Source organism: Lipotes vexillifer, unplaced genomic scaffold, assembly GCF_000442215.2.
Source record: "Lipotes vexillifer unplaced genomic scaffold, Lipotes_vexillifer_v1.1 scaffold213, whole genome shotgun sequence".
NCBI classification, from domain to species: domain Eukaryota; kingdom Metazoa; phylum Chordata; class Mammalia; order Artiodactyla; family Lipotidae; genus Lipotes; species Lipotes vexillifer.
This window is the reverse complement of record NW_006780610.1, coordinates 5,958,574-5,983,847: the sequence shown is the minus strand read 5'-3', so window position 1 is coordinate 5,983,847 and position 25,274 is coordinate 5,958,574. Positions and strand designations below refer to the sequence as shown.

Here is a 25,274-nt window from a genome sequence, read left to right as displayed (position 1 = left end):
ACCGCAAAAAAAAAAAAAAAAAAAAAATTATTTAAAAATTACTGGTATATGCCCATGTAACATCTCTCTGTTAATCTTGTTTCAGTAGTGCCTTTTGGTTTTTAATACCTAAACTTCATAGAAGTATTTTTCTCAATGTGTTTTTAAAACAGCTTAATAGAGATGTAATTCATATGTCATGCAGTTCACCCATTTAAAGTGCGTAATTCAGTAGCTGTATTTTCACAGCTGTGCAGCTACATCAACGTTAGAACATTTTCATCACCAGAAAAAAGAAAGGCAGTATTGTACAAAAAGTGCATTATCTTCAAACACTTGGATCCCCTTCTTTCTTTTTTTTTCTTACATATTTTACTTTATTTTAAAAATTTTTATTGGAGTATAGTTGCTTTACAGTGTTGTGTTTCTACTGTACAGCAAAATGAACCAGCTGTACATATACATATATCCCCTGCTTTTTGGATTTCCTTCCCATTTAGGTCACCACAGAGGACTGAGTAGAATTCCCTGAGCTGTACAGTAGGTTCTTATTAGTTATCTATTTTATATGTAGTATCAATAGTGTATATATGTCAATCCCAATCTTCCAACTCATCCTACCACCCTTGGATCCCTTTCAGTGCAGACAAGTGCTTTCATTCTTTGGCTTGCAGAGTCACATCTCCCATTTCCCTTTTATTCCAGAACATAGCTCAATGAGTGGAATGGTAGGTAGAATAACCTTTACTGTTTCTTTTCTTTGCTTTCCTTTTCAGTGTTCATATCATTGAATTCAGTTATGTGTTTAATGAATCACCTGCACTATAATTTTTAATTTTCTTTTTGTTTGCTTTTGTAAACTCTGAAATTTCACCAGGATGTATCTTTTTTTTTCGCTTTCTCTTTGTTATTTGGTGGACCCATTCAATCTCAAATATTCATTTATTTAGTTCAGGGAAATTTTCTTCTATTATTTCACCTGTTGTTCTCTTCTTTGGATTTGCCTTGAGATTTCTGTTGCACCTAATTGTTTAATCTTCCATGTTTTCATATAAAGTATCTTCCAACTCTTTGACTTTTTGTTTTTTGGAAACTGATTGAGAACTCTGTCGTTAGCTTGTCCAGTAAGATTTTTATTTTTGCTGCCATTTTCTTGTTTCCAAATATTTTCTCATGTCTCCTTTCCATGGCCCATCTAAATATTTTCTCATGTTTAGTTTTTTGTATCAGTAGCCTCTCAGATATCTCAGATACCACTTAAGATATTTTTTAGAAGTTTGTTTTCTGTAAATTGTTTCCTTTTGGAGTGGTTATTCTGTTAATTCATCTTGAGCCTTCTCTTTCCCATAGTTAATTTCTTTCAGAAACCTGGGATCCTCGGTTGTCTGTTCACATTTATGAGTGTTAGCTAGCTGTCGTGTTGTGTTTCATCTGTAGTTATGTAGGTAGCTAGGTAGTTCTTTTTCCCTGAAGTTTTTCCCTTGAATGGGGAGATTTCACTCTGTAGCTTAGTAGGCAAGGTTTATCACAAAGCTGACTTGCTTCTGTTTTTGCCTCATTGATTAGTAGTAGGTAGAGAAGCAGGAGGTTGGAATGCTCAAACTTGCCAAAGTGAGGAGACCTTTAAAGACTAGGAGTGAAACATGCTAGTAGTGTCTTTATTAGCTTCTGGGTAGAGTTACCGCTGCTTTACTTTTTTCCCCCCATGTCTGTTTTAAAGGCCTGAAATTACGTCAGACTTGGCTGTGCTTCTGTCTTGGGCCCTAACATACTCAAAAAGGAACCATTCCTGTAATATGGCTTACTTTCATATAAAGAGAAGCAGAGGGACTTCCCTGGTGGTCCAGTGGTTAAGAATCTCTCTTGCAATGCAGGGGACGCTGGTTTGATCCCTGGTCAGGAAACTAAGATCCCACATTCCATAGGGCAACTAAGCCCGCGCACCGCAATGAAGAGCCCGAGTGCCACGATGAAAGATCCCATGTGCTGCAACTAAGACCCGACACAGCCAAAAAATAAATAAATATTAAAGAGCAGCAGACTTCTGGCTTTAGCCTAAGAGCAAAACCTATTGATGCTGGTCTGTTTATTTTTTTTTAATTAATTACTTTTGGTTGCGTTGGGTCTTCATTGCTGCACGCGGGCTTTCTTTAGTTGCCTCAAGCAGGGGCTACTCTTCGTTGGGTGCGTGGGCTTCTCATTGCAGTGGCTTCTCTTGTTGCAGAGCACGGGCTCTAGAGTGTAGGCTCAGTAGTTGTGGTGCATGGTCTCAGTAGTTGTGGCTTGCAGGCTCTAGTGCACAGGCTCAGTAGTTGTGGCACATGGGCTTAGTTGCTCCACAGCATGTGGCATCTTCACGGACCAGGGCTTGAACCCGTGTCCCCTGCATTGGCAGGCAGATTCTTAACCAATGAGCCACCAGGGAAGCCCTGTTCTGTTCAGTTTTGATTAGAAGTTTTACATAGTTCTTAATAATAAGTGTTGTTAGTTAAGTACTCAGTAAGTGTTGGCTGTGTTTATTATTATTATTATTACAAAAGTATATGATCCTCTGTATTTTGTGATAGAAAAGTGATTTTTGAAAAATAAGTAGCTTTTTTGAATCACTTTTTTGTATACCTGAAACATTGTAAATTAACTATACTTCAGTTTTGTTTTTTTTTTTGCGGTACACGGGCCTCTCACTGTTGTGGTCTCTCCCGTTGTGGAGCACAGGCTCCGGACACGCAGGCTCAGCGGCCATGGCTCACAGGCCCAGCTGCTCCGCGGCATGTGGGATCTTCCCGGACCGCGGCACAAACCCATGTCCCCTGCATCGGCAGGCGGACTCTCAACCACTGCGCCATCAGGGAAGCCCTATACTCCAGTTTTTAAAAAAAACCTTAAAAAAATAAAATAAGTAGCTTTTTTATAGTGAGGGCATGTATTTATGTCTTCATTTTTGGGTTGCGGGCTTTGGCCTGAGAACCCGTTTTATTCATTCTGAATTTTACTTTACTCTGTTTGGTGGTGTTTTTGTTTATGTTGTTGTGAATTCATATACTTTGGGTTGAAGATTACAGCAAGGAGGGACACTAAAGGGTATGAATGAAGGATATGATAATAATGTTACTTTTTCTTTTTTTGCTTTTTCAGTTTGAGCAGAAAACTGGTGCAGTTTTTGATGAAATTGTAGAGAACTGTAAGTACCGTTCTAGAAAGAAACCAATCATGTCTTTAGATAGATAATAAATGTGTCTAGAGAAAACATTAATCTATAACAGTGATTAGTTAGGGCTAATTAATGTGATGGTCCAATTTGATTTAAGTTTAGATCTTATCACACTCCGTTAGTATTTTAATAAAGTTAATCTGAATTGTAAGAATCTTACTCTTTTCTTTAAATATTTTATTCTCATAGTTATTAATGTTGAAATATAGCCATGCTTTGTGTATCGTATTGAACTTATCACTCAGTAAAGGTTTCTACTTTGTTTACAGGGTCTCTTAATTTTCTCTTCATATTTTTTCCATTGTTATATGGTTTTCTTAAAAGAAACTTTGTTTCTTAGATTATAAAAGTAATACATTCTATTTTATAATACAAAAATGAATAAAGCAGAAAATAAAAGTCTTTACCATTCTCCAAGGAGAATCAGTTTTAAACATGTAATATATATCTTTCCAGACTTTTTTCTATGAATGTAAATGTATATCTCTATGTGATGGGTGGGGATTTATGTATCCTATGAATGTTGTTCTTGCTTTTTTCATACAACTGCCTAGATATATTCTGTGTCAGTGGATATGGACCTATTGCATCCTTTCTAGTGGGTACTCAGTATTTTATTGTATGGCTGTACTATAAGTTAATCAGATTCCTCTTTTACATGTGTGTATATTATTTTCAACTTTTTACTATTATAAACAATATTAAGTATGCATTTCTATACACATCTTTGTCTACTTGCTGAAGTGTTTTTGTAGGATAAATTCTAAGGATAGACTTTTTCTTCCAGTTTTATTGATATATAATTGACATACTGTTTTGACTTACATACATCGTGAAATGATTACCTCAATAAGTTTAGTGAATCTAACAATAGAATTGATGAATCATCAAAGGATGTTCATGCAGTTGTTTATGAAGGATAAATTTTATCATCTAGAATTCCTGAGTCAAGGAGAATGTTCATTTCTTTTGTTTTTTGTTTACTTTCACCAGAAGGATCTGTGAGTACCTTCTTTCTCTTTGGAATTAGTTTGTTTATATTTTTTGAGTGATAACAGTTTTCAGACTACATGTTGAGAAGTAACGAGCTCTCCTGATCCTCATTGGGTTTAGTTATTGAATATCCTTTTTGTTGCATGTAAGCAAGAAAAATAGACTCTTGCTCACTTATCCAGAAAAACACTTTAGAAGTATATTGGGGGATTTCACAGAATTTAGGGAGGAGGTAAAGAACAAATTTCCCCCAGGGAACTCAGTAAAATGTGATTGTGGGCCTGCTCTCTCTAGTACTGCCAGAAAGCAGTTATGCTCCAATGACTTTTAGTCTTTCTTTTTATCCATTTTAGATTTTAAGTTCCTAGGAAGAAGATTACGATTGGGCCAGCTTGCATCCGATGTTTATCTTTGAACCAGTCATCTGTGGTCAGGGGTAACAGGATCAAAAAGTAAAACATGGGGCTGTTAGAAGGTATCCCTCAGCCATTATGTCTCACTTTTAGCAAATAATTTTTGATTTCCTGCTTCTGGATATGCCTTTGCTCAATCTGTATACTAGTAATAGAAATGAATCAAATAGCTTTCTAATGATGGTTTTAATCTGATGCTTTATTTGTTAAAACATGTTGCAGTAACAACAATCTTAAAGTGGTAGCAGAAATCTTAAGGCAGTAACCAAGCTGCTATACAATGGGTCTGTACACACAATATTTGGGGTTTATGTTTCTGGTGCCTGGTGCTTTTTTTGCTTCATCCCTGCAGACATTTATAGGCTGGAGGTTTACAAGCAGGGGATTTTATACCAAATGTTAAGTGCAAATGGTGTGGTAAAGATTACCTTTACCTCCCTCTTTCTGGTAGTTTATAATTAAGGGGCTGTTGAAGGCAGAGAAGTGACTAGCTTGGAAGAGGAGACTGGCCTCCCTCCATGAAGGGAACTCAGGAACACAGACACCTAATCAGGAGAGATAAGGGCAGACTGCTACATAGATGGTATTCAGGAAGTGCTTGATTCCAAAGATGGTCATTTGAGGCCTACCATTTTGTCTTGATGTCGATGTCCAGAAAAAAGGAAATTCACTGTTTCTCAGGCAAGTGCATCAAAATGTTTTGTGTAATACCAGACTTACCATATGTTCATTGCCTAAGACCACCAGGACGTGTGGCTTCACATATTTGGTTTTATAGATCAAGTTCAGCCCTTCTAGGGCACAATCCATCTGAAACTTTCAGCAGACTACAGTGTCTGCTAATTGTTGGGACACATAAACTGATAGAATGTAACTCCATCAGTGAGGACTTTGGGAAATTGTTTTAAACATGAAAAAGCTGAATTGATTTTCCAAATATGTAGTGTTTTCAGTGAAAGGGATTTAAAAGAAAAAAGCCTTCAATATTTCATGCAAATCAAAAGAGAGAGTAGGGCTGTCCAACTTCTAGTTCATCATTTGGAGGATTTGTGCTGTGGATTATTCAAGATAACATGGTGATAGTGGAAGTGACTGATATTCGGTGCATTACCCTAATTCATGTTCCCTTAACCACTGCCAGTTTATGTGAAGTTTGAAAGAAGTTCAGATAGAATAGAGAGGGACTTCCCTGGTGGTCCAGTGATTAAGACTCCGTGCTCCCAATGCAGGGGTCCGGGTTCCATCCCTGGTCAGGGAACTAGATCCCGCATGCCGAAACTAAGAGTTCACATGCGCAGCTCAAGATCCCACATGCTGCAACTAAAAAAGATCCTGCACGTGGCCATGAAGATTTCGCATGCCGCAACTAAGACCTGGCTCAGCCAAATAAATAAATAAATATAAAAAAATAGAATAGAGAGATTAAAAAAAAAATTTTATTTAAGTATAGTTGATTTACAATGTGTTAATTTCTGAATTGCCCCCTAGTTCACTGGAATCACAGGTTTTGAATTATAATTGTTATTTGGTAGAAATAAAGGAATAATTGGTAAAAGAGATTTCTGTGCATTAATTTTGTATCCTGCTACTTTATGAAATTCATCAATTAGCTCTAGTAGTCTTTTGGTAGCATTTTAAAGATTCTCTATGTATAGTATCATGTCACCTGATGTAATTTTAAATGGGATTTTTTTTTAAAACTTTCTTTTTGAGATTTCATTGTTAGCGTAAAGAAATGCAACAGATATCTTTACATTAAGCTTGTATCCTTTTACCTTGCTGAATGCATTTATTAGTTCTAATAGTTTTTGTGTGGAGTCTTTAGGGTTTTCTATATAGAGTATTGTGTCATCTGTGTACAATGACAATTTTACCTCTTGCCTTCCAATTTGGATACATTTTCTTTTTCTTGTCTGATTTCTGTGGCTAGGACTTCCAATATTATGTTTGAATAGAAGTGGTGAGATTGGGCATCCCTGTGTTGTTCCAGAATTTAGCAGGAGGGCTTTCAGGTTTTCACCACTGAATGCTGTAGTGACTGTGGGTTTGTCATAAATGGCTTTTATTATGTTGAGATATGTTCCCTCTATACCCATTTTGGTGAGAGTTTTTATCATGAATGGATGTTGAATTTTATCAAATGCTTTTTCTGCATCTGTTAGTTTTTGTCTTTTGTTGATGTGATGTATCACATTGATTGCTTTGCATATGTTGAACTATCCCTGTGACCCTGGAATAAATCCAAGTTGATCATGTTGTATAATCCTTCTTATGTGTTGTTGGATTCTGTTTGCCAATATTTTGAGAATTTTTGCAACTGTTTTCATCAAAGATATTGGCCTGTAATTATCTCTTCTTGTATTTTCTTTGTCTGGTTTTGGTATTAGGGTGTAGGTGGCTTCATAGAATGACTGCAGGAGTCATTGACCCTCCTCTTCAATCCTTTGGAAGAGTTGTAGAAGTATAGGTATGAGTTCTTCTATGTGTGTTTGGTAGAATTACCCAGTGAAGCCTTACAGTCCTGGATTTTGTTTGCAGGGAGGGTTTCGTTTGTTTGTTTGTTTTTTATTACAAATTCTGTTTCACTTCTAGTGATTGGTCTGTTCAAATTATCTGTTTCTTCTTGATTCAGTTTTGGCAGGCTGTATGTTTCTAGGAACTTGTCTGTTTCTTCTAGGTTGTATATTTTATTGGCATATAACTGTTCATAGTAATTCCTTAGGATTTTTTGAGTTTCTGCTGTATTGGTTGTTATTTCTCCTCTTTCATTTCTTATTTTGTTGATTTGGCTTTTCTCTCTTTTCTTCCTAGTGATCCTGGCCAGTGATTTGTCAATTTTGTTTATCCTTTCAGAAAATCAGCTCTTGGTTTTATTGATTTTTAAAAAAATCTCTATTTATTTCCTCTCTGATTTTTATTATTTCCTTCCTTCTTCTGACATTAAGTTTTGTTTGTTCTTCTTTTTCTAATTATTGTAGGTGGTAGGTTAGGTTGCTTATTTGAGATTTTTCTTCTTTTTTTGAGGAAGGCCTGTATCTCTGTGGACTTCCCTCTTAGATATGCTTTTGTTGCATCCCATAGATTTTATATGGTTTTGTTTTCATTGTCATTTATCTCAAGGTATTTTTAAATTTCCTCTTTGATTTCATTGTTGACCCATTAGTTTTTTAGTAGCATGTTGTTTAGTCTCCATGTAATTGTTTTTTTTCTTGTTTTTCTCTCTGTGGTTGACTTCTAGTTTCATGCCTTTGTGGTCAGAGAATATGCTTGAAATAATTTCTGTCCTTTTAAATTTGTTGAGGCTTGTTTTGGGCCACAGACTGTCGTCTATCCTTGAGAGTGTTTCACGCGCTCTCGAAAAGAATGTGTGTTCTGGTTGTTTTGGCTATAGTGTCCTATAGATATCAATTCAGTCTAACTGTTCTATTGTGTCTTTTAGAGTCTGTGTTGCCTTATTAGTTTTCTGTCTGGAAAATCTGTCCGTTGATGTCAGTGGGGTTGTAAAATCTATTATTGTGTTCCCATCAGTTTCTCCTCTTATGTCTGTTAGTATTTTATGTGTTTGGGTGCTCCTATATTAAGTGCATTTATCTTAATGAGTGTAATGTCCTCTTCTTGTATTGATCCTTTTATCATTATACAATGTCCTTCTTTGCCTTTTTTTTATACCCTTTGTTTTAAAGTCTATTTTATCTGATATGAGTGTTGCTGTCCCCACTTTCTTGTCATTTCCATTTGCGTGAAATATCTTTTTCTATCTCCTCACTTTCAATCCATTCATGTCTTTTGCCCTAAAGCGGCTCTCTTGTAGGCAGCATATTTTACATTCTTGTTTTATTATCCAATCAGTCACTCTATGCTTTTGATCTGAGCTTTTAGTCCAGTGACATTTACAGTAATTATTGATAAGTATGTATTTATTGCCATTTTTCCTTGCTTTTCTTTATAGTTTTTAACCACATTTTCATTGTTGATCAATATATTGTTTAGTTTTGCTTATTTATGAACTCTGTATTATTATTATTATTATTATTTTTTTTTTTTGCGGTACGCGGGCCTCTCACTGCTGTGGCCCCTCCCGTTACGGAGGACAGGCTCCGACGCGCAGGCTCAGCGGCTATGGCTCAGGGGCCCAGCCGCTCCGCGGCACGTGGGATCTTCCCAGACCAGGGCATGAACCTGTGTCCCCTGCATCGGCAGGCGGACTCCCAACCACTGCGCCACCGGGGAAGCCCCTCTGTATTATTTTTTAATCATACTGTATATGTTACCACTTTGTTTTATCATTGTATATTCTTTTTCTTAAAATTAAATAATTTTATTTTTGGCTGCATTGGGTCTTCATTGCTGTGTGTGGTTTTTCTCTAGTTGTGACGCGTGAGGGCTGCTCTTCGTTATGGTGCATGAGCTTCCCATTGCAGTGGCTTCTCTGGTTGCAGAGCATGGGCTCTAGGCATCTAGGCTTCAGTAGTTGTGGCACACGGGCTCAGTAGTTGTGGCACACGGGCTTAGCTGCTCTGAGCCATGTGGCATCTTCCCGGACCAGGACTCGAACCCACGTCCCCTGCATTGGCAGGCGGATTCTTAACCACTGCACCAGCAGGGAAGTCCCTTATTGTATATTCTTGAGATTTGTCTGTACTGATCTTTTAGCTCTCATTCATTCATCACTGATGTATAGTAATTCATTATATAAACGTTATAATTTTGTTTTTTTTTTTAAAGAAGATGTTGGGGGTAGGAGTTTATTAATTGATTAATTTATTTTTGCTGTGTTGGGTCTTCATTTCTGTACGAGGGCTTTCTCTAGTTGTGGCAAGCAGGGGCCACTCTTCATCGTGGTGCGCAGGCCTCTTACTATCGCGGCCTCTCTTGTTGCGGAGCACAGGCTCCAGACGCACAGGCTCAGTAGTTGTGGCTCACGGGCCTAGTTGCTCCGCGGCATGTGGGATCCTCCCAGACCAGGGCTCGAACCTGTGTCCCCTGCATCGGCAGGCGGACTCTCAACCACTGCACCACCAGGGAAGCCCTCCTTCATTTTTAAGGCTGAATAATATTCTGCTGTATGGGTAGTACCACATTTTGTTTATCCATTCACCTGTTGATGGGCATTTGGATTGCTTTTGCCTCTTGGTTTTTGTGAATGATTCTGTACTGAACATGGCGAGCAAATATCTCTTCATGATTCTACTTTCATTTGTCTTGGATATATACCCAGAAATGGGATTGCTTGTTCATATGGTAATTCTGTTTTCATTTTTTTTGAGGACTTGCCATACTGTCTTCAGGAGCGCTGGCACCGTTTTACATTTGCACTAACACAAGGATTCCAGTTTCTCCACATCCTTGTCAACACTTGTCACTTTCTGTGTTTTTGATCGTAACCATCCTAATGGGTGTGAGGTGATATCTCATTGTAGTTTTGATTAGCATTTCTCTAATGATTAGTAATGTTGAGCATCTTTTGATATGCTTCTTGGCCATTTGTCTTCTTGGAGAAATGTCTTTTTCCAAGTCCTTTCACCAGTTTTGAATTGGGTTATTTGTTTTTTTTCCTTATTGTTGATTTGTAAGAGTTCTTTATATATTCTGGTTATTACCCCCGTCAGATGTATGATTTGCAAATACTTGCTTCCATTCCATGTGTTACCTTTTCACTCTGTTGGTGGTTTCTTTTGACATCCAGAAGTTTTAAAAATTTGATGTAGGTAGTCCCATTTGTTTATTTTTGCTTTTGTTGCCTGTGTTTTTGGTGTCATATCCAAGAAATCATTGCCTAATCCAGTGTCATGAAGGTTTTCCCCTATGTTTTCTTTTAGGAGTATACTTTTAGGTCTTATGTTTAAAATATATCAGAATTTCAAAATCTGTTTTAGTGTATATATATTGGGTTGGCCAAAAAATCCTTTGGTTTTTTTTTTTTTTTTTTTTTTTTAGTTTCTTTCCCAAAAAAAGCCATTACAGGGTTGCGGAGCACAGGCTCTGGACACGCAGGCTCAGCGACCATGGCTCACAGGCCCAGCCACTCCGCGGCATGTGGGATCTTCCCGGACCGGGGCATGAACCCGTGTCCCCTGCATCGGCAGGTGGACTCTCAACCACTGCGCCACCAGGGAAGCCCGTTCCTTTGGTTTTTAAGTAAAAATAAAAGGCACATTTTTCATTTTCACCAAGAACTTTATTGAGCAACATATTCACCCTTTTGTTCCACTTCTACCATTTTTCAGGCAACTGCATAATTCCATCTTCCCAAGACTTTTTATCTTTTTGAGCAAAGAACTGTTCCAGGTGCCTTTTACCAGTCTTCCAGGGGATTGAAATTTTTTCCATTAAGAGAATTTTGAAAAGACTGAAATAAGTGGAAATTTGAAGGTGCAATGTCTGGTGAATACGGCAGATGAATCAGAACTTCCCGGCCAAGCTGTAACAGTTTTTGCCTGGTCATCAAAGAAACATGCAGTCTTGTAGTATCCTGATGGAAGATTATGCATTTTCTGTTGACTAATTCTGGATGCTTTTAGTTGAATGCTGCTTTCAGTTGGTCTGATTGGGAACAGTAGTTGTTGGAATTAATGGTTTGGTTTTCCAGAAGGAGCTCATAATAGAGGACTCCCTTCCAGTCCCACCATATACACGACATCACCTTCTTTGGATGAAGACCGGCATTTGGTGTGGTTGGTGGCGGTTCATTTCACTTGCCCCACAGTCTCTTCCATTGCACGTTATTGTACAGTATCCATTTTTCATCACCTGTCACAATTTGCTTTAAAAACGAATGTTTTCCTTACGTTTAAGTAGAGAATCACACGTGGAGATACAGTCAAGAAGGTTTTTTTCACTTGATTTACGTGGAACCCAAACATCAAAGTGATTAACATAACCAAGCTGCTGTAAATGATTTTCAACACTTGATTTGTATATTTTGAGTATGTTGGCTATGTCCCATGTGGTACAGCGTTGACTGTTCTCACTTAATATCTCGATTTGATCACTGTCAACTTCAACTGGTCTACTTGACTGTGGAGCATTGCCCAGCAACAAATCTTCAGCACGAAACTTTGCAAACCACTTTTGACATGTTCAGTCAGTCACAGCACCTTCTCCATATACTGCACAAATCTTTTTTGTGTGTTTCAGTTGCGTTTTTACCTTTCTTGAAATAATAAAGCATAATATGCCAAAAATGTTGCTTTCTTGCGTTACCTTTCTTGAAATAATAAAGCATAATATGCCGAAAATGTTGCTTTCTTGCTTCCATCTTCAATATTAAAATGGCTACACAAAAGTTTACCAATTTTGATTTTTTTTTTTAAGTACTTGCTGATAAGACAGCTGTCACAATACAACCGATCAAAATTGTTTTGAATGAAGTTTAAAGACAGTTAAATGCTACTAGAGCCATCCTACAGAAAATGATGAACCTTTTGGCCAATCCAGTACTTCTTGATGTTTCTAGTTTTTCCATTACAAATCTTTCCTCTATGAACATCCTTGCATGTTTTCTGATTCATACAAGAAAGTACCATGTATGGAGTTCAATGTGAAATCTATTTCTTGTGGTGAGTCTGTCAAAAACAAGTTTAGAATATATTTGTTTAGTACAGGAATTGTCAAACTTTTTCTCTAAAAGACCAGATAGTAAATATTTTAGGCTTTGTAGCTATGCTTTCTCTGTTGCAGCATTCAGCTCTGACTTTTTAGCATGAAAGCAGTCATAGACAGTACAAGAAGGGATTAGTGTGTTTGTTTCCAATTAAACTTTATCGGCACTGAATTTTGAATTTAGTGTAATTTTCACGTGTCAAGAAATATCTTTCTTTTTTTTTTTAACCACTTAAAAATGTGAAAACCATTATTAGCTCGTGGGTTATACAAATACAACACAGGTGGCTTGTGGATTTAGCATGCAGACACAATTTACCTACCCCTGCTCTAGGGTGTATATGGAAAGTGATTGCTCAGGCATTGGATTCTCAACTTACTAGAAATGCAAAACTCATTTTTTTCAGTAGTTTCATCCATTTATAATTCTACCATTGTTTAGAGTTTTGGTCACTATGCATTTGGCCAACACTTGATATTATCAGACTTTTAAACTTTGTAATTAGAGCAGGTATAACATGGAATTCATTTTTTAAAATTTACATTTTCCCGATTAATAATTTAGTTGAACATTTTTTTCATGTGTTTTGGCCATTTCTGATTCCTCTTTTGCGAAATCTGTTGCCCACTTGCTATTGGGTTGTTGGTCTTTTCTTTTCTGTTCTTTTCTTTTTTACATCTTTATTGGAGTATAATTGCTTTACAATGGTGTGTTAGTTTCTGCTTTATAACAAAGTGAATCAGTTACAGATATACATATGTTCCCATATCTCTTCCCTCTTGCGTCTCCCTCCCTCCCACCCTCCGTATCCCACCCCTCCAGGCGGTCACAAAGCACCGAGCTGATCTCCCTGTGCTATGCAGCTGCTTCCCACTAGCTATCTAACTTACGTTTGGTAGTGTATATATGTCCATGCCTCTCTCTCGCATTGTTACAGCTTACCCTTCTCCCCCACCCCATATCCTCAAGTCCATCCTGTAGTAGGTCTGTGTCTTTATTCCTGTTTCACCCCTAGGTTCTTCATGACATTTTTCCCTTAAATTCCATATATATGTGTTAGCATGTGGTATTTATCTTTCTCTTTCTGACTTACTTCACTCTGTATGACAGACTCTAGGTCTATCCACCTCATTACACATAGCTCAATTTCATTTCTTTTTATGGCTGAGTAATATTCCATTGTATATATGTGCCACATCTTCTTAATCCATTCATCCGATGATGGGCACTTAGGTGGTTTCCATCTCCAGGCTATTGTAAATAGAGCTGCAGTGAACATTTTGGTACATGACTCTTTTTGAATTATGGTTTTCTCAGGGTATATGTCCAGTAGTGGGATTGCTGGGTCATATGTAGTTCTATTTTTAGTTTTTTAAGGAACCTCCATACTGTTCTCCATAGTGGCTGTACCAATTCACATTCCCACCAGCAGTGCAAGAGTGTTCCCTTTTCTCCACACCCTCTCCAGCATTTATTGTTTCTAGATTTTTTGATGATGGCCATTCTGACTGGTGTGAGATGATATCTCATTGTAGTTTAGATTTGCATTAATCATTAGAGAAATGCAAATCAAAACTACAATGAGGTCTTTTCTTAACTGCATTGTTGTTCTCTAAATATCCTGAAGAATAAACTTGTCAGTTATAGATATTGAAAATAAATTTTCCTAACTCATGACTTATCTTTATAATACTTTGCATAAGCAGAAATTAATTTTAATTTATTTGAATGATAATAAATGTATCAGTCTTTTCCTTTATGGTTTGATTTTCTTTTTTTTTTTAAATTTTATTTAGGTAAACCTTTTCTAGGTTGAGGTCAGAAAGATTTTACATATTATTTCCTAAAATGTTCATTGGTTTTACTTTATCATAGAATCAACTGTTTTATGGTTTGGCTTAGGGAACTAGTTTTATTTCTTTCCATAATACTAACAAATTGTCTCGCCACCATTTATGAAATACTATTTCCTTTACATAGTTACCTGAAAAGCTACTCTGTAGTGTATACCTATGGGCTTTTTCTCTACATTCTCCAATGGACGTTTTGTTTATTTCTGTGCCATCTTCTTTTAATTAATTTACTTTATAATAAGTCTTCATAACCTGATGGTTGACATTCTTGAAAATTTTTCTTCAGGAATGTTTCACCTGTTCTTGCTATTGTTCATTTTAGAAATATCTTGCCAAGTCACTAACAAAACAAAATCAAAAAATTTTGATGGGATTGTCTTTGAGTCTATAGATCAACTGAGAGAGAATTGGCATGTTTATGATAGTGAGTTGTTCTATCTATGAACTTCGTGTGTCTTTTCATTTATTTAAATCTTTAATGGTTTTCAATAAAATTTTATAATCTATAATGGATTATCTTGGGAGATTTTATATTATATTTTAGCATTTAAGTCTTAGTTTGATATTTATTTTTGGATTTAGGATAAGATTGGGGTCCACTTTCTTCAGATGAGTAGCTGATTGTGCTGACATGTTAAAAATTTATCTTTTCCTCTTAATAGTTAATATTTTTATCAGTGAACTGAATTGGCACTATGAGGTATATTTAGGTTCTATATATATATAAGGGAATCTTTTTCTGTATTTCTGTTAAAGTCTGTATTTATATATTTACATGTTAATGTTTACAGTAAATATTAATATTTAATTCTATACTGTTGTCATTGATTTTATTATTAGTATATATTATTATAAGAAATATTTTTTTGGCTTTGAGGTATAGACATTTATCTGCTATGTCAAGCCAATGTCTTAGTTTTAATTTCTGTTATTTTAAAGCTTTTCTTTAGGCTGTTCATCCACTGAATTTTCATGTGATTGTATTGAAGATCCAAAAATAGTCTGTTGGAATTCTAATTGAAAATGCATACCTTTATATGTTACTTTTTAGGGAGAATCAGTAGTTTACTATATTTTTCTATTCAGGAGCAGACTATATCTTATACAGATTTTGGTTTATGCCATTTACTTAAATTTTATAGTTGCTTACAAGTAATATGTATTGTGCTTTTCTCGTATCATTTGAACTTTGCAAATGGAGTTTCTTTTTCATTTCTACGTTCTTATTACAAGAAAAGTCTATTATTTTACTTAATTTCCTTATTAAATCTAATAGTCTTTTAAAATTTGAGTCTAGTTTTCCAGTCATAAAACTGTATCAACTAAAAATATTTTATTTCTTTATCCCAGTGACTACTCAAATTATGTATTTAATGTTTTTGCCAAACCTCGTAGGATTTTATTGTAAGTGATAATCAAGGTAGTTGTTACTTTTGACTAATTTTTGAGTCCAGTTAAGTAGTTCTCATATTTTATCATTTAGGGATAGTTATTGTAGGTTACTGTCACATTTGCTAAGGCTTTATTACATTTTTAAAAATTATTATCCCCATTTAACATTGAGGAATGGGTGAAGAATATTAGTCTTTAAAAATTACTGGGATCAATTTGCTAATATATCATTAAGGATTTTTCTAACAGACTTTGTGTACGATTGGAGTTACAGCTTTATGAAATGTTTTATAGGATTCACCAATAAAACTGTCTTGGCTTGGAGATTTCTTGGTGTGAGTTGTAAATTATGAATTCAAATTTTCAAATAGATACAGGATTATTTATATTTTATATTTAATCTTGTGTCAGATTTGGTAAATTGTGTTTTTCAAGTAATTTGTTCATTTCATTTAAGTGGTCTTTGTCTTTTGAATTATAGTTTTTTTAAAAAATGGGAACGATAGTGGCAACTCATTGTGGTTTTAATTTGCATTTACCTGCTGACTAATGATTTTGAATATCTTTTCAGTGTGTATTGGCCATTCTTTTTTTTTTATATAAATTTATTTATTTTTGGCTGTGTCGGGTCTTCGTTGCTGTGTGCAGGCTTTCTCTAGTTGCGGTGAGCAGGGGCTACTCTTCATTGAGGTGCGCGGTCTCATTGTCGTGACTTCTCTTGTTGCAGAACATGGGCTCTAGGCAGGCAGGCTTCAGTAGTTGTGGCTTGTGGGCTCTAGAGCTCAGGCTCAGTAGTTGTGGTGCATGGGCTTAGTTGCTACGTGGCAGGTGGGATCTTCCCGGGCCAGGGCTTGAACCTGTGTCCCCTCCATTGGCAGGCAGATTCTTAACCACTGCGCCACCAGGGAAGCCCATATTGGCCATTCTTAAAATGTTCTTTTGTAAAGTGTCTGTTCAGATCTTTGCCCCTTTTAAGAATTTGTTGGTTTTTCTTTTCTATTATTAAGTTGTGAGGTTTTTTTAACATATTCTGGATGCAAATCTTCTGTTTTATTGATCATTAGAAATAGATGTGGATATCTCTATCTCCATCCATCTGTATCTGTGTAGCTCTTTCCATATCTATCCATCCACCCACCCATTCATTCATTCATCCATCCATCCATGTATTCTGTGGCTGACCTTTTCATTATCTCAGTGGTGTCCTTTGAAAAGCACAAGTTTTAATTTTGATGAAGTTCCATTTTTTAATTATTATATTTTTGTGGGCTGTATTCATTGTATTCTGACTAGAAGACCTATTGCAAGATCAAGAATATGTTCATGTGTTTATTCCTAGAAACTTAATAGTTTTAACCTTACCTTTTAGTTTTTATTTTATTTTTTTTCTTTGTTATTTTTTAATTTATTTATTTTCTTTCTTTTTTTTTTTCTTTTTTGGCTGTGTCAGGTCTTAGTTGCAGCATGCGGGGTCTTCATTGAGGTGTGCGAGATCTTTTGTTGCAGTGGGGGCTCTTTGTTTTGGTGCGCGGGTTTTCTCTCTTTGGTTGTGGTGCTCAGGCTCCAGGGCGCATGGGCTCTGTAGTTTGCAGTACGCGGGTTCTCTCATTGAGGTGCGGGAGCTAAGTAGTTGCGGCACATGGGCTTAGTTGCCCCGTGGCATGTGGGATCTTAGTTCCCTCACTAAGGATCAAATCCACATCCCCTGCCTTGGAAAGCGGATTCGTTACCACTGGACCACCAGGGAAGTCCCTAGCCTTAGCTTTTATGACTAGGTTTATTATCCATTTCAAGTTAGTTTTTGTGTATAGTGTTATTTAAGAGTCAAAATAAATAATTTTTGCATATGGATATCTAGTTGTATCAGCAACATTTATTGAAAAGATTGTTCTTTCTGATTGATTTACCTTGGTATTTTTGTTGAAAATCAGTTGATCTGTATATTTGAATTTATTTCGAGACTCAGTCTGTTCCAAGGATCTGTATGCCTTTCCTTAAGTCAGTACCTCACTGTCTTAATTACTTTACTTTTATATGAAATCAGATATTCTAAGTAATTTTTTTTCAAAGTTATTTTTGCTATTCCAGATCTTTTGCATTTTCATGGAATTTCTTAGAAGCACCTTGTCATATTCTATAAAAAATCTTCCTGGGTTTGTGATTGGGATTGTGTTGGATCTATAAATGAGTTTGGGGAGAATTTCTATCTAAATGCTAGTGTTTTCCAATTCATATATATGATGTGTCTTTCAATTTATTTAGCTCTTCTTTCCTTTCAGCAGTGTTTTGTAGTTTTCAAGTACAGGTCTTATGCATATTTTGTTATCCCTGTATATTTAAAACTTCTTGTGCTATTGTAAATGAAATTTTAAAAAACTATATTTGCTGAAGTATAATTTACAGATAAAAATATACTGTATCTTGAAATCATTTTTATTTATTTATTTTTAAATTAAAAAAAATTGGGGTATATTTGTTTTACAATGTTGTATTAGTTTCTACTGTACAGTGAAGTGGAGTTCCCTGTGCTATACAGCAGGTTCTCATTATTTATCTGTTTTATACATATTAGTATATGTATGTCAAACCCAGTCTTGCAATTCATTCCACCCTTCTTTCCCCCCTTTATGTCCATATGTTTGTTCTCTCCGTCTGTGTCTCTATTTCTGCCTTGCAAACAGGTTCATCTGTACCATTGCTCTAGATTCCACATATATGCGTTAATATACAATATTGTTTTCTTTCTGACTTACTTCACTCTGTATGACAGTCTCCAGGTCCATCCACGTGTCTACAAATCTTCCCATTTCGTTCCTTTTTACAGCTGAAATCATTTTTATTTTAACTTTAACTTTGAAATAATTACAGACTTAAAAACAAGTTACTGTAAGTCATTCAACTCTGTTCTTAAAAAATATTGCTTTGTCTATTCAAGTCCTTTGCATTTATACATAGAATCAACATGTAAATGTATCAATATACAGATAAGCCATTGGGAGTTCTACTGGAATTGCATTAAATCTGTAGATTAATTTGGAGGAGAATTGACATCTTAAATATATCCATGAGCATGACATAATTCTGAATTTATTTAGTTCTTTAAATCTGTAAATAATTTCTAAATTATTAAATTTCTAAATAACCTTTTGTAGTTTTCAGTCTATAGATTTTACAAGTATTTAAGAAACTTAGGGCCTAGAGACTCTTTGGTGGGACTAATGGCTCATGCCAAGGAGTACTTCCCAGAACTTCCGCTGCCAGTGTCCTTGTCCCCGCAGTGGGCCACAGCCACCCTCTGCAGGAGACCCTCCAACACTAGCAGCTGTGTGGCTGACAGGGTCTTGGTGCTCCGGCCAGGTGTCAGGCCTGTGTGTCTGAGGTGGGAGAGCCGAGTTCAGGACACTGGTCTACCAGAGACCTCCTGGCTCCATGTAATATCAAACGGCAAAAGCTCTCCCAGAGATCTCCACCTCAATGCTAAGACCCAGCTCCACTCAGTGACCAGCAAACTAGAGTGCTGGAAACCCTATGCCAAACAACTAGCAAGACAGGAGCACAACCCCACCCATTAGCAGAGAGGCTGCCTAAAATCATAATAAGGTCACAGACACCCCAAAACACACCGCCGGACGTGGTCCTACCCACCAGAAAGACAAGATTCAGCCATCCGCCACAACACAGGCACTAGTCCCCTCCACCAGGAAATCTACACAACCCACTGAACCAACCTTAGCCACTGGGGGCAGACACCAAAAACAATGGGAACTACAGACCTGCAGCCTGTGAAAGGGGGACCCCAAACACAGTAAGTTAAGCAAAATAAGAAGACAGAGATACAGCAGATGAAGGAGCAAGGTAAAAACCCACTAGACCAAACAAATGAAGAGGAAATAGGCAATCTACCTGAAAAAGAATTCAGAGTAATGATAGTAAAGATGATCCAAAATCGTGGAAATAGAATTGAGAAAATACAAGAAACGTTTAACAAGGACCTAGAAGAACTAAAGAGCAAACAAACAATGATGAACAACACAATAAATGAAATTAAAAATTCTCTAGAAGGAATCAATAGCAGAATAACTGAGACAGAACAATGCATAAGTGACCTGAAAGATAAAATAGTGGAGATAACTACCGCAGAGCAGAATAAAGGAAAAAGGATGAAAAGAATTGAGGACAGTCTCAGAGACATCTGGGACAACATTAAATGCACCAACATTCGAATTATAGGGGTCCCAGAGGAAGAGAAAAAGAAAGGGACTGAGAAAATATTTGAAGACATTATAGTTGAAAACTTCCCTAATATGGGAAAGGAAATAGTCAATCAAGTCCAGGAAGCGCACAGAGTCCCATACAGGATAAATCCAAGGAGAAACATGCCAAGACACACATTAATCAAACTATCAAAAATTAAATACAAAGAAAAAATATTAAAAGCAGCAAGGGAAAAACAACAAATAACATACAAGGGAATCCCCATAAGGGTAACAGCTGATCTTTCAGCAGAAACTCTGCAAGCCAGAAGGGAGTGGCAGGACATACTTAAAGTGATGAAAGGGAAAAACCTAGAATCAAGATTTCTCTACCCAGCAAGGATCTCATTCAGATTCGATGGAGAAATTAAAACCTTTACAGACAAGCAAAAGCTAAGAGAATTCAGCACCACCAAACCAGCTTTACAGCAATTGCTAAAGGAACTTCTCTAGACAGGAAACCCAAGAGAAGGAAAAGACTTACAATAACAAACCCCAAACAATTAAGAAAATGGTAGTAGGAACATACATATCGATAATTACCTTAAATGTAAATGGATTAAATGCTCCAACCAAAAGACAATGACTGGCTGAATGGATACAAAACCAAGACCCATATATATGCTGTCTACAAGAGGCCCACTTCAGGCCTAGGGGCACATAGAGAGTGAAAGTTAGGGGATGGAAAAAGATATTCCATGCAAATGGAAATCAAAAGAAAGCTGGAGTAGCAATTCTCATATCATACAAAATAGACTTTAAAGACTATTACAAGAGACAAAGAAGGGCACTACATAATGATAAAGGGATCAATCCAAGAAGAAGATAAAACAATTGTAACTTTAACATTTCTTGTCATGCAGGTCTCTTGGTAACATATTCTTTCAGCTTTCATCTAAAAATATTTTTATTTCATCTTCCTTTTTGAAGATATTTTCTCTTACAGAATTCTAGGTTGACAAGATTTTTTTTCCTGGCACTTTTAGGTTCAACTGCTTTAGAAAGTATTTATTTCTTCAAATACCCATCTCTCCAACTCCAATTAAATATGTTAGCCTGCTTAATATTGTACCACATGTCTGACACTGTTATTTTTCAACCTTAAACTCTCTATGCTTCTTTCTATATAATTTTTAACTGCCCTCTCTTCCTGTTATTTTCTTCTACATGGTCTAATGTGCAGTTAACTCATTCAGTTAATTTTTCATTTCAGCTATATTTTTCAGTTTAGAAGTTTCTTTTTAAAAAATACGGTTTCTAATTTTATTCTCATCAAGTTCATGTTTTCCATTAAATCTTTATACTTCCTTATAACTTTTCAAGTCCTTTGTGGTAATTCTAATTCCATCATTTGTATTATTTCCGGCCCTATTTCTGTTGGCTGAATTGTCTTCTGGTTATGGCTCTCATGTCTTGCTTTTTCAAATGTGTGATAATGTTTGATTGGATGCTGGGTTACACTGTTACATTGTTGAGTGTCAGATTATATTTTATATTCTATATTCTATTTCCTTTAGGAGTGTTGATTTTCATTCTGACATGCAGTTAGTTTGCTTTGGATCAGCTTGATCTTTTTGAGACTTTTTTTTTAACATCTTTATTGGAGTGTAATTGCTTTACAATGTTGTGTTAGTTTCTGCTGTATAACAAATTGAATCAGCTATATGTATACATATATCTCCATATCCCCTGCCTCTTGTGCCTCCATCCCACCCTCCCTATCCCATCCTTCTAGGTGGTCACAAAGCAGTGAGCTGACCTCCCTCTGCTATGCAGCTGCTTCCCACTAGCTATCTATTTTACATTTGGTAGTTTATATATGTCAGTGCTACTCTCTCACTTCATCCCAGCTTCCCTTCCCTCCCGTGTCCTCAAGTCCATTCTCTACATGTGCATCTTTATTCCTGTCCTGTCCCTATGTTCATCAGAACCATTTTTTTTTTTAGGTTCCATATATATGTGTTAGCATACAGTATTTATTTTTCTCTTTCTGACTTCACTCTGTATGAGAGACTCTAGGTCCATCCACCTCACTACAAATAACTCAATTTCGTTTCTTCTTATAGCTGAGTATTATTCCATTGTATATATGTGCCACATCTTCTTTATCCATTCATCAGTTGATGGACACTTAGGTTGCTTCCATGTCCTGGCTATTGTAAATAGAGCTGCAATGAACATTGTGGTACTTGACTTTTTTTGAATTATGGTTTTCTCAGGGTATATGCCCAGTAGTGGGATTGCTGGGTCGGATGGTAGTTCTATTTTTAGTTTTTTAAGGAACCTCCATACTGTTCCTTAGTGGGTATATCAATTTACATTCCCACCAACAGTGCAAAAGGTATTCCTTTTCTCCACACCCTCTGCAGCATTTATTGTTTGTAGAGTTTTTGTTGATGGCCATTCTGACTGGTGTGAGGGGATCCCTCATTGTAGTTTTGATTTGCATTTCTGTAATGATTAGTGATGTTGAGCATCCTTTCATGTGTTTGTTGGTAATCTGTATATCTTCTTTGGAGAAATGTCTCTTTAGGTCTTCTGCCCATTTTTGGATTGAGTTGTTTGTTTTTTTGATATTGTGCTGCTTGTAAAATTTGGAGATTAATCTTTTGTCAGTTGCTTCATTTGCAAATATTTTCTTCCATTCTTAGGGTTGTCTTTTCGTCTTGTTTATAGTTTCCTTTGCTGTAGAAAAGCTTTTAAGTTTCGTTAGGTCCCATTTATTTCTTTTTGTTTTTATTTCCATTTCTCTAGGAGGTGGGTCAAAAAGGATCTTGCTGTGATTTATGTCATAGAGTGTTCTGCCTATATTTTCCTCTAAGCATTTTATAGTGTCTGGCCTTACATTTAGGTCTTTAATCCATGTTGAGTTTACTTTTGTGTATGGTGTTAGGGAGTGGTCTAATTTCATTCTTTTACATGTAGCTGTCCAGTTTTCCCAGCACCAGTTATTGAAGAGGCTCTCTATTCTCCATTGTATATTCTTGTCTCCTTTATCAAAAATAAGGTGACCATATGTGCGTGGGTTTATCTCTGGGCTTTCTATCCTGTTCCATTGATCTGTATTTCTGTTTTTTTGTCTTGATTACTGTAGCTTTGTAGTATAGTCTGAAGTCCAGGAGCCTGATTCCTCCAACTCCGTTCTTCTTTTTCAAGAGTGCTTTGACTATTTGGGGTCTTTTGTGTTTCCATACAAATTGGGAAATTTTTTGTTCTAGTTCTGTGAAAAATGCCATTGGTAGTTTGATAGGGATTGCATTGAATCTGTAGATTGCTTTGGGTAGTATAGTCATTTTCACAATGTTGATTCTCCTAATCCAAGAACGTGGTATATCTCTCCATGTGTTTGTATCATCTTTAATTTCTTTCATCAGTGTCTTATAGTTTTCTGCATACAGGTCTTTTGTCCCCTTAGGGTGGTTTATTCCTAGGTATTTTATTCTTTTTGTTGCAGTGGTAAATGGGAGTGTTTCCTTAATTTTTCTTTCAGCTTTTTCATCATTAGTGTATAGGAATGCCAGAGATTTCTGTGCATTAATTTTGTATCCTGCTAGTCTACCAAATTCATTGATTAGCGCTAGTAGTTTTCTGGTAGCATCTTTAGGATTTGAGACTTGTTTTTAAAGCTTTTTAGGGCAGCTCTAGGATTGGCTTTACTTTAGAATTAGTTTAGCCTTACTTTTATTTCATTTTTTAAAATATTTACTTATTTATATTTTTGGCTGCACTGGGTCTTAGTTTTAGCACATGGGATCTTCATTGACGTCTGTGGGGTGTTTATTTGCAACATGCAGGATCTTTTAGTTGCGGCATGCAGGATCTAGTTCCCTGACCAGGGATCGAGCCCTGGCTCCCTGCATTGGGAGTGTGGAGTCTTAACCACTGGACCACCAGGGAAGTCCCCCTAGCCCTACTTTTAATATGCGACTTTTCAGAGGTCTCCATTGATGCTCCCAGTTGTTTGACCAGGCCTCTTTTTCTTCTGTAAAAATAGACTTTAATTTTTAGAACATTTTTTAAGTTCACAGCAAAATTGAGCAGAATGTACAGAGTTCCCATATGTTCCCTTACATCACACAAGCATAACCTTCCCCACTGTCTCATGTGAGGTTTACTGTTCTGGCAAAGAATTTCTCGTCCTCTTTCAGTGGGTCTTTGTCTTTTCTTTGGTAATCTGTCCTGCAAATAGCAGCTCCTTTAGCTTTCTCAGTCTGTTTTCTCCCCAGTTTATTGAGACTGGTGTTCCTACTTGAGTTTTTCCTCTCTATACTGGAACTTGCTATATGTTCCCAGGCAGAAAGCCTAGGACAGTCACCTCGTTAGTTCGTTTTCTCAGAGATCATAGTCTTTTTTTGATTGTTGTCCATACTTTGAATACATTGCTTTTATATATTTTGTCAAGCTTTTTATTCACAACAGGAGGATTATTCTTCTATCAGTACTGTGCCACAGCTGGAAGTAGAGTTTTATGACAGTGGATTGTGGCTAGTGCCTAATTTACAATTTCTTTGTTCTAAATCATTAAGAAATTTTTTTTAATTCCATTTTTTGTTTTATTTTTGTCTGCGTTGGGTCTTCGTTGCTGCGTGCAGGCTTTTCTGTAGTTGTGGCGAGCGGGGTCTACTCTTTGTTGCGGTGCACGAGCTTCTCATGCAGAGGCTTCTCCTTTTGGAGTATGGGCTCTAGGCATGCGGGCTTCGGTAGTTGTGGCACTCGGGTTCAGTAGTTGTGGCTCGTGGTCTCTAGAGCACTGGCTCAGTAGTTGTGGCGCACGGGCTTAGTTGCTCCACGGCATGTAGGATCTTCCCAGAGCAGGGCTCGAACCCGTGTCCCCTGTGTTGGCAGGCGGATTCTTAACCACTGAGCCACCAGGGAAGCCCTGTTCTAAATCATTTTGGATATAGCTCACAAGTAGTTCTGGAGATAATTGCCCTAAGGACTTTCCTAGGCCTATTTAGCTTCGTATGATTTTCTGGCATGATGCAGTTATACTGTGTGAACTACACTCAGCAATATTCCTGTAGATAGGGCTCAGGAAATCTTTTCTGAAAAAGGCCAAATAGTAAACATTTAAGCTATGTTGGGTGTAGTCAGAAAACATGGTGTCCTGTGTATTCTTCTCTTCCTCCTTTCCCCTCCCCTCTCTTTTGCCTTCTTTCTTCTACTCTCTCAAAAATGTAGTAACTATTTTTAGCTTAGGGGCCATCCTTTGGTCAAGGGTTGTAGTTTACCAACCCCTACTATAAAATTGTTCAAGTAGGACTTTTTCTTTCTTTGTTTAAATCTCTGTTGACCATTGTCGCAGGTAATATGTGCCAGTAGAATTGGTGTATCTTGTGTTTAATGAGTTCATGAGAGTAACAGTGTGGAGTTGTTAAAAGTTTACTAATGCCATTGAAGGGGGAAAAGTGCAAGTTACTATGTTTCTACAGTTTTAAAGCCCTTAAAAATGATTACTTTAACGTTGCATTTTTTCCCAGTTAAAAGGGATAAACATTTAGATTCAGGACTGGAAGAGATCCTTGTTTATCTGTAAATATATTAGAGAAGTTTTAGAATTTGCAGGAATAGCAGGAA

General features: G+C 36.6%; 1 pseudogene; it reads left to right on the top strand.

The window, feature by feature from the left end:
* The window catches only part of LOC103069735 (neuropilin and tolloid-like protein 2), a 21,095-nt pseudogene extending 16,497 nt beyond the window's left edge, over nt 1-4,598 (top strand).
* Nucleotides 4,599-25,274: the final 20,676 nt, after the last annotated feature.